At 42.2% G+C, this 13,275-nt stretch overlaps 1 protein-coding gene across 3 annotated transcripts in view; it reads left to right on the top strand.

Moving 5' to 3' along the window:
• Nucleotides 1–13,275, top strand: part of SEMA5B (semaphorin 5B) — a 272,400-nt gene that overhangs the window by 215,446 nt on the left and 43,679 nt on the right. The window lies entirely within an intron of this gene.

Genomic DNA, 13,275 nt, shown 5'->3' with positions numbered 1-13,275 from the left:
TTTATGTGTGTATACATTTATGTGATTCAGTTTCAAGACAAACGAGTTCTTCCTTTTCTTTCGCTAATCTTGAGTTCAGGTTTCTGGTAATTTATAGATGGTGTCCCATTTTCAGCCTGCCTGAATACTTTGCATGACACTTCCGTTAAAGCTCAAATGGTGGAGGTTTGCTGAATTGCCTTAAAAAGGAGCAAGCAGGGAAAAAGCAGTGCTTGGAGAGCAGACGGGTGGGGGTGCCTCGCAGGAGCAATATATTTAGAACCTGGAGGCTGCAGAGCAGCCCCCTGCTTGTAGAAGCTTATCTCAGCAAAATAAAAACCTTCTCTTGCCTGCTGGTGACCAAAAGCAGCCTCAGTTTTTTGCATTGCATAGCACTAAGTCCTGGCTGAAATTACTGGGAAGCTTGTGTACCAATGCTGGTTTTTTCCAAAACAAACTTTCTGGAGGCACTTTTCAGTGAAATAAGAAAGTAGCCCAGTTCCTTAGGGCACGGGGACTCAAATTTTGCCTCCGCTGACTAGTTTCATGATACTTTTAGGCAATATAAGCCAGTCACTGGGCAATACCAAGTTACCCGAGATAGGGTCTCCTAACAGTATGGTGGGATGAGATGTGGGAGGTAGAATTTGCAGAATTTGGGTGCTGGCCAGTTGGTGTATTAGTGTGCATTGCAGAGGATCCTTCACCCTATGGGTGAGTCTTGTAGAGGGACTGTGCATTTGAAAAAAGGAAGGAAAAAAGAAGAAAACATAGGAAAGCCAAGGAAGATCATTATTTATTTATTTGTTTGAAAGGATGTTTGTGATATTATTATTATTATATTTAAAGCTAAGGTTTGGTTTTGTTTGTGGGATTTTTTTGGTTTTTTTTTTTTTTTTGGTAGGAAATTATTCAACTGCAAATTTTTCTCTGCAAATGTTGAAACCCTTTCTCCCCTTAGCATCCTGGCTATGTAGGTGATAAGTCAACTTGACCTCCTTTGTATTTCTTTCAATACTGAACAGTATCAAGAAGGATATTTTAATTTCCTCCAGTGCATTCCACCTGGCACTTCTCCTGGGCTGTGATTTATTGCTTATTGTTGTGTCTGTGTTTAATACACGCCAATATGCAGCCACCACAGGAAGAAGAGTTCCCACCTCTGCGACACTCCCTGCTTACTTTTTCCTTGTGCAGTTACTTCGTGACTGGCCTCCTTGAAAAGCTCTGGTTTCAGCAGTTTTTATAATGTAATTGTTTTGATGGGAGCTCTGGAAGCTTGGAGGTGACGGAGAGAATTTGTGCCTGCCAGGCAGGAATACCACAACATTGTTTTAGGCTCTGCCTTATGTTATCAGGAAACTTTTTAGCCTTTTACGCCCTGGGGGCTGCTGTGGGTTTTTGATTGCTGCTGCAGAGCTCTTGCCTTCACCCTGCCTTCTCCCTCCTCCCTGGAAAAGGCAATCATGTATCCAGAGAAATTTGACCCCACCACTGATTCCCTCCAGCGATCCTTGCTGCTGTGCTGCTTGGAAACCTTCAGGGCTTGGTATCAAGGCTCAGAATTGGGGCAGAGGAGAAAAAGCAGCAAAGGGAAGAGATGGAAAGGGCTAAGGATTTCTGCCATCTCCTTTAGTATTTGTTTATTGACACGGCACCAATTTGATCTCTTAAATGGTGACCAGTAACTCAGCCCCATGTCTTGATGTAGTTCGTTGACCCGGTATATTTCTAGGTGTCTGAGCAGTATTTTGTGTGTAGTCACTGACCTGTCTCAATCTGTCTTCTCAGAACAGCCATTCTTAGCAACAGGGCAACGGGGAAGACATCTGTAATGTCAACTAGACATCTGTAATGTCAGCTGCCCAGATTTACAGGCAGGACTTGGCTGCAGGGACCTTGCCTTGTACATATGTTTTTCTGCTGTCTGTCTTTCCTGCTGTCTTCAGTGCTGATGTTCCCCTCTCTTGCTGGAGACTCTTAGAAAGATGTCCAATGCAAACACAACCTACAAGCCCTTCGAAATTGCAGCATGTTTTGAAGGTTGCTTTGCTGGGTGGTAGCTTGGCTGTGCTTGATGCTGAATTTTGCATGGCTTTGAAATCTTTGTAACCTCCCAGCAGTTTTCAAATGAGTTTGGATATTTTACCTCAAGTTGCCCCCAAGCTTTGAGGAGGCATGTTTGAAGAACCGGTATTGCTGCTTTATCACGGACTCCACCATATCTCTGGAATGTGCCTGAACAAAATCCTGAATCTGAATTTCAGAGAAGTGAGGATCCTCAGATCTGTTGCATTATTTTCAGGTGGGGTGTATCTTTAGGGGTAGTTTAGTAATTTTTTCAAAGGCTGGGGTGCAATTATTCATTTTTTATCAATTGCAATCAGACAGATAGGAAAATGAAGCTGGTTGTTGCAGGGAACACTTCATGATTTCTTTGTGTTGCCCCTTTGCAGCATCAGGACCATGGGCCTCTGAGCAGACAGAAACCGTGGGGCTGCCCTGGAGTGATTTTGTAGCCATTGTTTGGTTACACATTCAAATGAGGAAAAGAAAATGCGTTTGGTAATGAGACCGGACAGTATCTTGAATATCCACTTTTTCTGCTCTCCTGTCCTGGGCAGTTTATTTTAACTCACATTATCTTGATATTTATTCTTTCTTCTTCCTCCCTTCATAGTTTTTTCTGCATAAAATTTGCAGTTAACATGATGCAAGCTGCAATTTTGGATGTACAATGTGGTTCTGTGAGTAGTTTGGCTTTCTTGTCTTCTCTCTGTCGGGCATCTCATCAGGTTGTGTGAGTGCTACCTCAGGTTACCCTCATGCCAGTGTAGATCCTCCTGTCTCTGAGGCTGTGGGGAGAGCCAGGACCTCTTGCATGCAGCTATGACATGCTCTTATTTGAACTCCTGCCTGCTTTTTTGGCGTGATGGCAGGGAGTTTGCTGTTGAGTGATGCTGAGTTATTGCCCTCCTACTTGGCCTAAATTCTGCCACAGATCCCCTCCAGCCATGGTACTTAATGCAAAGCTGGCAGAAATGACTCAGCTGACAATTACTCCTATCTGCTGACTTGAGATCTGTGTGAGAAACACAGCTCACCTCTAAATAGCTCTGGGCCAGTGATCAGACAACTAAGTACATATAGGTGAGCAACTCCTGAAATGGCTCTGGGGAGTTTTTGGAAGAAAAGAGTCAGCAGCCGCAGTAAAGAAGCAGACAGTTTTCTGCCCTCTTTGTCTCTCCAAGGTGCAACTGTAGCTTCAAGCACGATCCTTGTATCAAGTCTCAAGCCCACACTATGCTTTAGGGGGGTTAAGATATCAGATATCACATGGAGGATTGCTTTGGAGGTTAATGTGATTTGGTTGGGGGTTTTTTTGTTTTTCGGTTTGTGGTATGTTTTTGGGTTTGTTTGTTTGTTTTGTTTTTTGGTCCTTATATGGTGCAAAATCCTCTGTGACAAAGGAATGAAGCACTTGAATTTAGGATTGTAAAACCTGAATTACAGGATTACCAGATTTAAGAAGTGAAACTACTGGGGAATTTATTTGGAGAAATAATACAGTCTGGGAAGAGATCTAAAAATTTCCCAGTTTTGGAGAAGGATTGAATTGAATGTGGGCTGGAAATCCCCTGACTTCTTCATCAGAATGATGGTAATTCCTTGAAGGACAAAAAAGGAACTATTGTTGGGTGAAAAGCATGAGAGATAAAAATGTTAAAAGAGGTAGGGGAGTGAACAACAGAGACACTGTTGTTCTGCGGAGCCCAGCATCCAGCAGATCGCTGAGGCGACATTGATGGCCAGATTGTTCATCAAAGACCTTGAAAATCCAACACCTTTTACTGAACGGAGGCTGTTGAAAATCTGGCCAAGATTTTTTTTTTAAGACCTTCTCCCTCAGAGTTTTAAAAAATATTCAGCACATTGAATATCCTTTTAAAAACAGAGGCAAAAGGGAAGGTAACAGACTACAAAAATGTTGTGATAAAGCTTAATCATCAATTTCCATCTGCTCTGGCTGATATGGCCTCTCCACAATTAAGGGAATTAGCTAATTATTGTATCACCAATAATGCTGAAAAGCTTTGGAAGACTTCATATAGGCAGAAAGGAGAGTGCTCAGCCCAATGTTTTGTTATCCACAGTATCCAATAATACATCAGAATAAATCACTAAACATCTGGTTTGACATTCTGGTTGCATTTAAGAAAATAGCGAGACTCCCACTGACAGAGAATGAAGACATCAAACAGAACCATGATCACTAAAGCTCTTGGAAAGAATGAAGTTTGGTAGATGAAATGGATCTGTGTTCTTTAAATAGAAGTACAAAATGATACCATTTTCTCTAGCCTGAAAACACATTTGCATCTGCTGTAGCAGGCAGTTACTCCAATTGTCTTTAATGTGGCTGTTTATATATGTAAAGTTAAGTGCATCCACACTATTTGCAGGATATGGACCTTTAAGATTTGAAGGAATGTTACAGGTCTAAGAAAAATGCCTTTCAGAAAAACAGTTGAAGTGCTTCACTTGAATGGTCTTGGAAAGGGACGGGGCCATGTGTGTCTGAAATTGGGGAAAATAAAAAAGCAAACAAGGGTAAGCGGTAAGGTAGTGAACTGGGGCATGTTTCCAGTGAGATGCCAGAGAGATTGGTTTTTAGTTTCATCTTATTTGACATTATCTTTAATGGCATGGAAGAAAGAAAATAGCATACTTTGTAGATGGCATTTAAGTATGAAGGAATCACAAATAACAGTGAGGAGAGAAATGCAGCACAGGGCCAGCAGGGAAACCAGCAAGAGGCTGAGTTTGAGGAATAAACCTCTGCTGAGATTTCTGGTGTATGCATCACTGAAAAAGAGAGGACGCAGGATGAAAGAATGAGAAGGGGCTCTGTTCCTAGCCAGATGAATTATTACGGTTTTTCTTATTTCTAAATGCTCAAACCAAAGGCATGCTTTACATTCATTTTGAGCAGCCTGTACACTTATAGGCTCCCACTTTTAGCTCTATGTAAATGGCCCTGAGTGAATGGTACGGTGCAACAGTACAGTGATAGAAGGGGAATTTAGCAGTAGCCAGAGTCCAGAGTTACACAATTGCTGAAACAGATGAAGGTCACTCCAGAAAAAGCCAAACAAAATCAGCTAATTTCAGGGCTCACTGCCTTTTGTCTCCTTACTATCATGACTAGGTTGCCAATTTGTTTGGAGGGGTTTTGGATTTCCTAGGTGGGAGGATGTACGTTGAACACACCGAGGGCTTTTGTTTGCTCCCTATTTTTTAAGCGTCCTGCCAACATGACTTAGAAACAGTTCAGTGTATGGATCCTTTTACCTCTAGCAGTCTAGCTTTAGGCCAACTCAGATCAGTGCTGTCTAAGTGCCTGCTAGGTGGGCTGTGTGGAATTAGTTTCAACACAGTGGCGACTGACAGGAAAGCAGGTAGTTTTCTTGGAATATGCTATGTTAAGATGACATTGATGCTATTGTTATACAAACAAGATTAATAACTAAAGCTTCCAGCAAGCCCCAGGGCAGATATCCATTGCATCTGTCAATTCTTGCCATTTGCTACTATTATGTCATAAAATTTGTATTCTGGGCAATGGTCACATTCAGTAACATGGCTCCTGATGAAAGGGTCTACAGTCTTACTGCTGCTGTGGCTGGTTTGCTTCATGTCTCAAGCTTCCAGACAGCATTTGCAGTGTAAAACACAAATGTGTCCAATGAACGTATTGCTGCAGATGCATCATTAACTTTTTATCAGGAGATGTGCTGTTTTACCTGTTTGGGGAGGAGGGAATATCGAGCCAGAGCAAATTTGTTATTGTTGGTTTAAGTTTAAAATTTAAGTACATAAAATTGCATAAAATATGTATGGGTTATAGAAAAACATAATATTGAACAGTCTGGTGTCTTCTATGTGTCAAAATACCCAAGTATTATAGATCTGTGGGAACACTTGAGTTTGCAAAGGGGTAGGGCTGGATTTCAAGAATAACTATTTACTTAAGTGATGTTGTCTCATTCTAAAAAGGCAATGGACTTTGTCTGATGGTGTTTTTATAACTGCATGTGAAAAAACAGTGGAGAATACATTGACGGACCATTTTGCCCCTTACAGAATGTTAAAATAGCCCTGTATTAGACGGAGATGTGTTAGATCTTCACCGTGTAGTAGGTGGTCTAATATTTATTTGCCTTTTCCAACATACGTTAATCTACAAAGGCTCTGTCTAGTTGAATCTGCATCTTGTTGAGCAGAAAATAATTACCTGGAATTTAACAAATCCAACTTTCACAAAGGAGCTCCTTGAATATGGATTACTTTGTGCAGCCTGGTGTCAACTGTAGGCTGTTTTCAGGTTTCTTTATCATCATTCACACTTCTTTCTGAGCTTTCTGCCTTTGCGGTTTTCTTTCCCTTCCTAAGTTCCTGTTTTAGCATAATTTGTGTTCTTAAATCATCAGCATCTTGCAGAGACTACATAAAGTACCTGTCTGTGCCCCTTGCAGTGGATTTGCTCTTGTCTAAACCACCCTTTTTCCCGTCTCCACCTACACCACCAGATTACAGGAGTTTGCCATGTTCACACAGAAGTCTCAGATCTGCAACCACAGAACAGGAACACAGGAGCAGAGCACATTTTAATCTGACAGCCGCCTTCAGACACTGACTGACGCAGGGCAGAGACAGGGAGTAACACTTGAGTGCACTGATTTGCCCAAGCTGCCTTTCCAAAAGGGTGTCTGGTCCCCTCTGCCTCTTCCCATATGGCAGCCCTGAGGAGCATGTTTTCTTAAGGCTCAAAAGCCTGCTGAGGCTATTAAAATGGTGGTGCTTCACAACCCAGACAAACATGCCCCACATTCAGGAATTCCTTCTGGCTATTCCTTTCATTAGGACTTTAATAGTATCTGAGTTTTCTCGTGGATGACTGATCCTGTCACTGGTAGTCAGAGACCCTCTGTACTTTTGTTTTTATTAGAGGTCAGTTTTGTTTGGCACAGCGACAAGAGTTTCTAATAGTGTTCATGAAGGAACACTTACTCTCTTTTTTTTTTTTTTAACTAATCTGCTCTACTGATGTAAACATAAATCCAGATTTAATCAGAGATGGCATTAATCTTCATATTTGAATAAATGCAGTGTTGTTCTATTTCACTGCTTTAAAAATAAAAATAAATACCTATCCAATAAAGAGGTCACTGTTGCTAGAAAATGATGGAATAGGATGTCAGAAAGTAAGAAATGGAATAGTTTGTTGTGTAGATTGTGCAAGGCCATAATCTATAAACCTCAATCGATTGAAAATGGTAGGCCAGAAGGTGAACACTAGCAAGCCAAACTCCCTGATGTGGAAAAGAAAATTAGGTGAAACTGCCTGTGAAAATCCTCTGTCTGTGCACTGCTTCTTTCAAATAAGTAACATGTGTTTGACTCATAAATGGACTTCAGTGTTAGAGGTTGTTTTACACCGTAGCTTTAATTTATGCATTCAAAACAAATGATGTGCAGAGCAGCAATCACTGATGCTAAGCATGTGTGGGTGATAAATTACACATACACACTCCAGCTTCTCTGCCTCTGCATCCAACATCAAATGCCAAAATACCAAACCTTGTCTGTCCAGATTAACATCAACTGTACTCCTCCCAGTGGTGGTACCTGTGAGCTGTAGAATGCTCATCCTGAGCAGTGCCCTGCTCCACAAATAGCCATGTGAATTCCTTAAGTAGTATGTGGCTACTCGTCTTGAGGAAAGGGCAGTGACATCTGGCATGGAGTATGTTGTATTCACCAACTGAGAAATGAAGCTGCTACTTGACCAGTGTCTGACTAAAGCAGCTCAGTTCCACTTGGCTTCTCTTCTTAGGGGGAAAGATAATGGATTTGTACAGGTCACAAACTCATTTCTGCAGTTTGAATTTTTAAAGGTATAAAAATTAGGGGGATTGTTTGAAGGTCTGGTGCTTTTTTTTCCCCTTTCTAATCTTATTTTCTTAAGACACAAACATCCTTTTGATTCTTCTTGTTCTCTTTTCATGCCATCTGGCTTTAGGGAAGACAGAGGTCCTCTCTTCCTTCCACAGGCTATTGAGGTTGTCAGTAATTATGATTCGGTTGGCTGGAAGCTAATATGATTATTTGTTTAGTTCATCCCCTCCACAGGTTGCTAGCAGTGGGACAGTAAGCTAACCTTGTCAGGAAATGCCTGTCTGCCAAACACTGCCTCATGCTTACAACTAACAGATACAGCTAAAACCCCCTTATTGCTTGCAAAGGGCTGTTCCCTCACAGGTAACTGGTCCAAGAATGCAACAAACCATTGTGGAATTCTGAGGTCTTATTCCCCAAAAGAGCAAAGTGTACTCCTGTGCTGCCCATGCTTCCGATGTGCTGAGTGTTGCTCAGTACCTTCTAGGATCAGGCTTATAAATGTTTGTACTGCATCAGCTGATGTGCCTCTGATGGCCTGACTGGTGATGTTGTGCTGGTTTAAAAGTTAACCAGCAAGGCAAAATGAACTCAATTCAAAAGAGAGATTTATAAGTCAGAATAACAATTTATTAAAATAATGCAATAAGTACAATTATACAGACAGACAATTGGTTTTAATCCACAAAACCCAAATGTACAAACCCAGCACCCTGGGGTATGAACAAAAGTGGTGTACCTTGGCCCACCCCCCGAGTCCAAAGCAAAGGGAGAGGGAATAAACCTGCTGGTGGGAGAGCTGCTGCAGTCTGGTCAGAAGTGGTGATTGCAGTCCAGTTGAGGGTGGTGGTCTCAGCCTGGTTGGGAGCAGCGGTGGTCTGCTGTCTTCCTCTGGGTCCCACGAGAGAGAGCCCCAAGGCTCTGAAACTCCCAGTTATATACTCTCCAGTTCAGGCGGGAGTGCTCAGTCCCTCCCTCAGAGTAGGGAATTCCATAAAAGGGCATGTGGATGCTCAGTCCCTCTTATCAGAGCAGGGAATTCCATATAAGGATATCAGAGCGGGGAATTCCATAAAATGGTACAGGAACATCTTCCCACCTTGCAGGCCTCTACTGACAGCAGTTTTTGGGAAATGGCATGGAGGCTATAGAATACACAGTTTTGGGTTACACCCATCCAGGGATGAATTGGTCCCAGCCGTTCTAACCAGGACAGATGTCCATGGGGATTTAAAGGACTAGGTACAGTGGCAGTTATTGTACCTCCCTGACAAACAGAATCTTCGCTGCAGGTTTCAAACTCATCAGTGAAAATACAGAACTCTCTCCTGGATTAGTGGCAGGGTTTTGTGAGCGAACAGTTTGGGAAGGTGCTTCTCTTCTTGGGGTCTAGAGCCCTACCTCTGCACATCGTCATGTTCTGTCATTCCATTCCTATTTGCTTTTAATCATCAAAAAGGAGGGAGAAAGAAGTAAATTAAAAGAGAGGAACTGAAAATTGGGAGAGCAAGCACACCCTGGCAGATGAAAAGAGCAGAGTCCTTCATTGTGAATATTTCAAATGAGTTTTGTGGCTTTGGGTACAAAATGGCATTTTTATGTGCCTTCTGTCTGGTAGTAGGAATGGGAATAGGCTATAGTAATTCTTATAGTAATTCTTTCTTTCCTTTGGTCTGTTGAAGCCTAATATCTTGGGTCTGGTTCCATTGACTTGATGATCCATTTATTATATAGTCTAAAGTTTTAACTCTCCAGGAAAAATGACCAAAAGATGAAGTTACCTAGACCTAGAGCAAATTAAAGTCAGAATGAAAACTTTTAAACTACAGATGTTTAAGCTTTAATGAAGATTCTGAAAGAAGATGTCATTCAGGCCACTATAAAAAAGGGATCTTGGGCAGCACCAGCATCTTGGAAACAGAAGGTTTTTTACAGCACATGCTGTTAGTGAAGGCTCAGCACACCAGGCGTCAAAGACCACATAAAACCTCTTTTGAGTCATAGGTAAGAGTTTCCATTGACTTCAGTGGTCTGTGGGTAGGGCCCCTCTTGCATAATCTTAATCCTTTGTGTTATCCCAGCTGACTGCTGTAGAAATGATTGCAACAGCCAACAACAGGGAGGCTTACAGCTCCCAAACAGCAGGCAGCAGGTGAGCTCTTATGAGCAAGATCTTATTTTCATGCAAATGACCTTGGTAAGTGAGAATAAGGAACTGGAGAAAAAAACACCTTGAATAGAAGACACCAATGGAATTGTTTTTCATCTGAGCATTTTCAGTGTAGGCCTTTATGCTTCAGATAAGACATTTATTGCGAGGCAATGAATTAAAGTGAATCACTATTGATAGTAATGCCTGTCATAATAAATCCAACCTCTTAGATATGTGTCATGAGGTATTCTTCCGAGTCCGCACTGAGTGTGCCAAGGTTAGTAGATGGCCAGAGGGAAACTGAGGGCATGGACCGTGTGTTATCATCATCATCATCTTACTTCTACAAGCATCCCACTCTGTGGGATTTCATTAACTAGCCTTAGCATTAATAGAGTCAGTGTTAACCTGCTATGCTCAGGTAATCTTGGATAATGGGTTCCCTCTACCTGTGTGAATTGTGATGGGAGTGTGTTGTTAGTTCCTTGGGGCATTCCCAGCCTGCCACTGAGGAGACCTAAGTGAGGTGTTCCCTGTATGTATGGTATGAAATTTGGCCCCACTGAGCCAGTGGAAGAAGTCTTGAAACATCAGAATTTCACTCATGCATGTAAACTCCTTTATATCTCATTTCACAGTATTTACATACTGCCCTGGGAGACTGCAGGTCTCGTGGCCTGTGTGAGACTTTTCAGCAGTATCATAATACAAAATGTATTTACATGTAAACATTTCAATTTATTTTGTGTCTAAGAACAGGGAAATGTTGTTTTGTACATTGTAATGCTTTTCCTGCTTAAAAAAAAAAGGAAAAATGGAGCAAATTTTGTGTAAGTAAATACATTCCTTTTCACCTCTAAGTGTATCGCTGTCAGCTGATATAATGGGTTTCTTACCAGAGTTGAGGCAGATGAGCGGGCTCCAAATCCTGAAGGGAGGCAGACAGCATAGCTATTTTGTTTTTAGATTTCAAATGGTTTTGAGGGCCTGCCATGAGATGAGGAGAAGTCCTGGGCTGTGATGGTTGTTAAATTACAGAGTGCGTTTTTTGACAGCCCAGCAGAGCCTGGGCTGGGCAGGAATTCATTACACCCAGGATGCAGAGAGCACAGGGCCGGCGCAGCGCGGGATGGCCGCAGCTCCCAGCCAACAAACGCTGTGCCGGGCATTTCCCAGAGCCCATCATCCCAGCCTTCTGGCTGCTCTGCAGCTTGGTTACTGATGGCCCATCAGCTGGGGGTCATGGCAGCGGCAGGGGACCACAAGCTGTGATTCGGCGAGCGCACTGTTAGGCATCCGTAGCTGGCTGCTCCCAGCCAAGAGCAGTGCATTAGCTCCACCACACACATTATGATAGTGCCAGCAAAGTGGTCAGTGCCTAACTGGGATATGCTGCAGCCTGCGGAGTGGCTGAGGGCTGCAGCACAGAACATATGGAGATTATTTCCTGAATTTATGCAGCACATGTTTTCCTATAAATTAAATTCAGAGAAAATGTGTATCATAATAGGGTGATGCTCACAACAGCCTTCCCTGTTATGAATTACAATGACCTCTCTCTCGCTGGGTGCCGAGCGAAATGGCTTCATGGAGTTGGAAACAATAGTGTATGTGGTGTCAGAGTCTGAAAGCCTGACCAAAAGGCTCTCTAACTAAAAGCAGGGCCTCCTTTTTGTGTTTGTTTTTTATCCCATTCACTACTTCTCTTATTCTTCTCACCAGAAACTGCCCAGTTTCCTCCTGAAGTGCTGAGCTGTCAGGAAGGTGAGCAGATGCCCGGGTGTCTGCTCCGTAATGAACTGGGTGCTGCCCTTGCTGAGGTGCTGCTGGACAGCAAGGGCAGCTCTGGATGTGGCAGCAGCCCCACTTCATGGGTGAGGGTGGTGCCAAAACAGCAGGACAGGGCTCTTTAACCAGAATAATGAACAAAGCAGTGCATGTCCCTTCTGTGTCCCTGGACTGAGGAGCCCAAGTCATTTTCTAGGCAAATATTTGATATTTTGTTGCCTGAGGCTGGGGTAAAATCATCTTTTCCTTTTCCCTGGGCATGCTGAAGCAGTTGAAGGAAAAATATGGTAGAGACAGTCATTATAACTACCTTCCTAAAGCACAAAAAATATGTTATGTTCCTTACAACTCTGTGTGTGAAATCTTTAGCAGAGGAAATGTGGGAGCAGAGCAAACTGGAAACTCATAATTAAAATATAAATATCTACATGTGTGTCTATGTGTATATATATGTGTGTGTATATATATATATATAAAATATATATAAAAGCAATGGGTACCAGACATCAAAACAATCTGGGGTTTGCTTTGGGGCAAAGCACTGTGGAGTCAGTACAGACTAATAGGGTGTTCTCAGCTGTGGTGAGGGACTTGCTTTTTCATTTGCGGCTGATTACAGGCTAATAGGATTTCAAAGATTTCTGGGAGGGAACAGTTCACATCTCATTGCATTCGAGGGGGTTTTTTTTGATGTTTCATTTATCATGATGATACCTACCCTTAGAATACATTTTATTACTCTCCTGTTTAGCTTCTTGAACTGAATTTTCCCCTTTGGTCCCTTGCTGCTGTCTAATTGGCAGTTTTCAAGTCATTTGGGACTTTCTGAAAGATCCTAATCAGCCTTTTGTGTGATAGAAGAGAATGGATCATTTGAATTAAAAATAATGTTGTGAATCTTTTTAGGTTTAGTCCTCTCTTCTTTGGCTTTTACTAATACATGCGTGATGTGGCTTGTACCTTTATGTTTTCTCAATGAAAATTAACAATTTGAAAGCAACTCATGGGAACAACCATTACAGCTGAATTTTGTCAGTACAGACTACTTCTGTGACTGACCTTCTCTGTTTAGTGCCAGCAGTAGCCCCAGTTATTTTTCTTTAGCAGCTCACATGTTGGGAACACACACTTAGCCTGTAAATATGGATTCAGGAGGAAAATGAATACAGCAGTGTTCAAAGCAGCCAAAAGCTTAGAAATAATGTTCTGCTGTGACTTTTCCAAACTGACATCTTGATGCTGGGATTATAAATGAAACCATTGTTCCGGCAAAGGCCAAGACTAATAGAAAGCCTTTATTACCGGTCCATTGGCTAATTCTGCTTGTCTAACCCCTTTGGATGGACACAGTGTCAGAAAACACAGTCACAGAGGTTGCTTTGTGTGAGATTTGGCCT

This window comes from Neopelma chrysocephalum, unplaced genomic scaffold (genome assembly GCF_003984885.1).
Source record: "Neopelma chrysocephalum unplaced genomic scaffold, ASM398488v2 Primary Assembly neopelma1_44, whole genome shotgun sequence".
Taxonomy (NCBI): Eukaryota; Metazoa; Chordata; class Aves; order Passeriformes; family Pipridae; genus Neopelma; species Neopelma chrysocephalum.
Note: the sequence above shows the minus strand (reverse complement) of the source record. Positions and strands in the feature narration are given on the sequence as shown.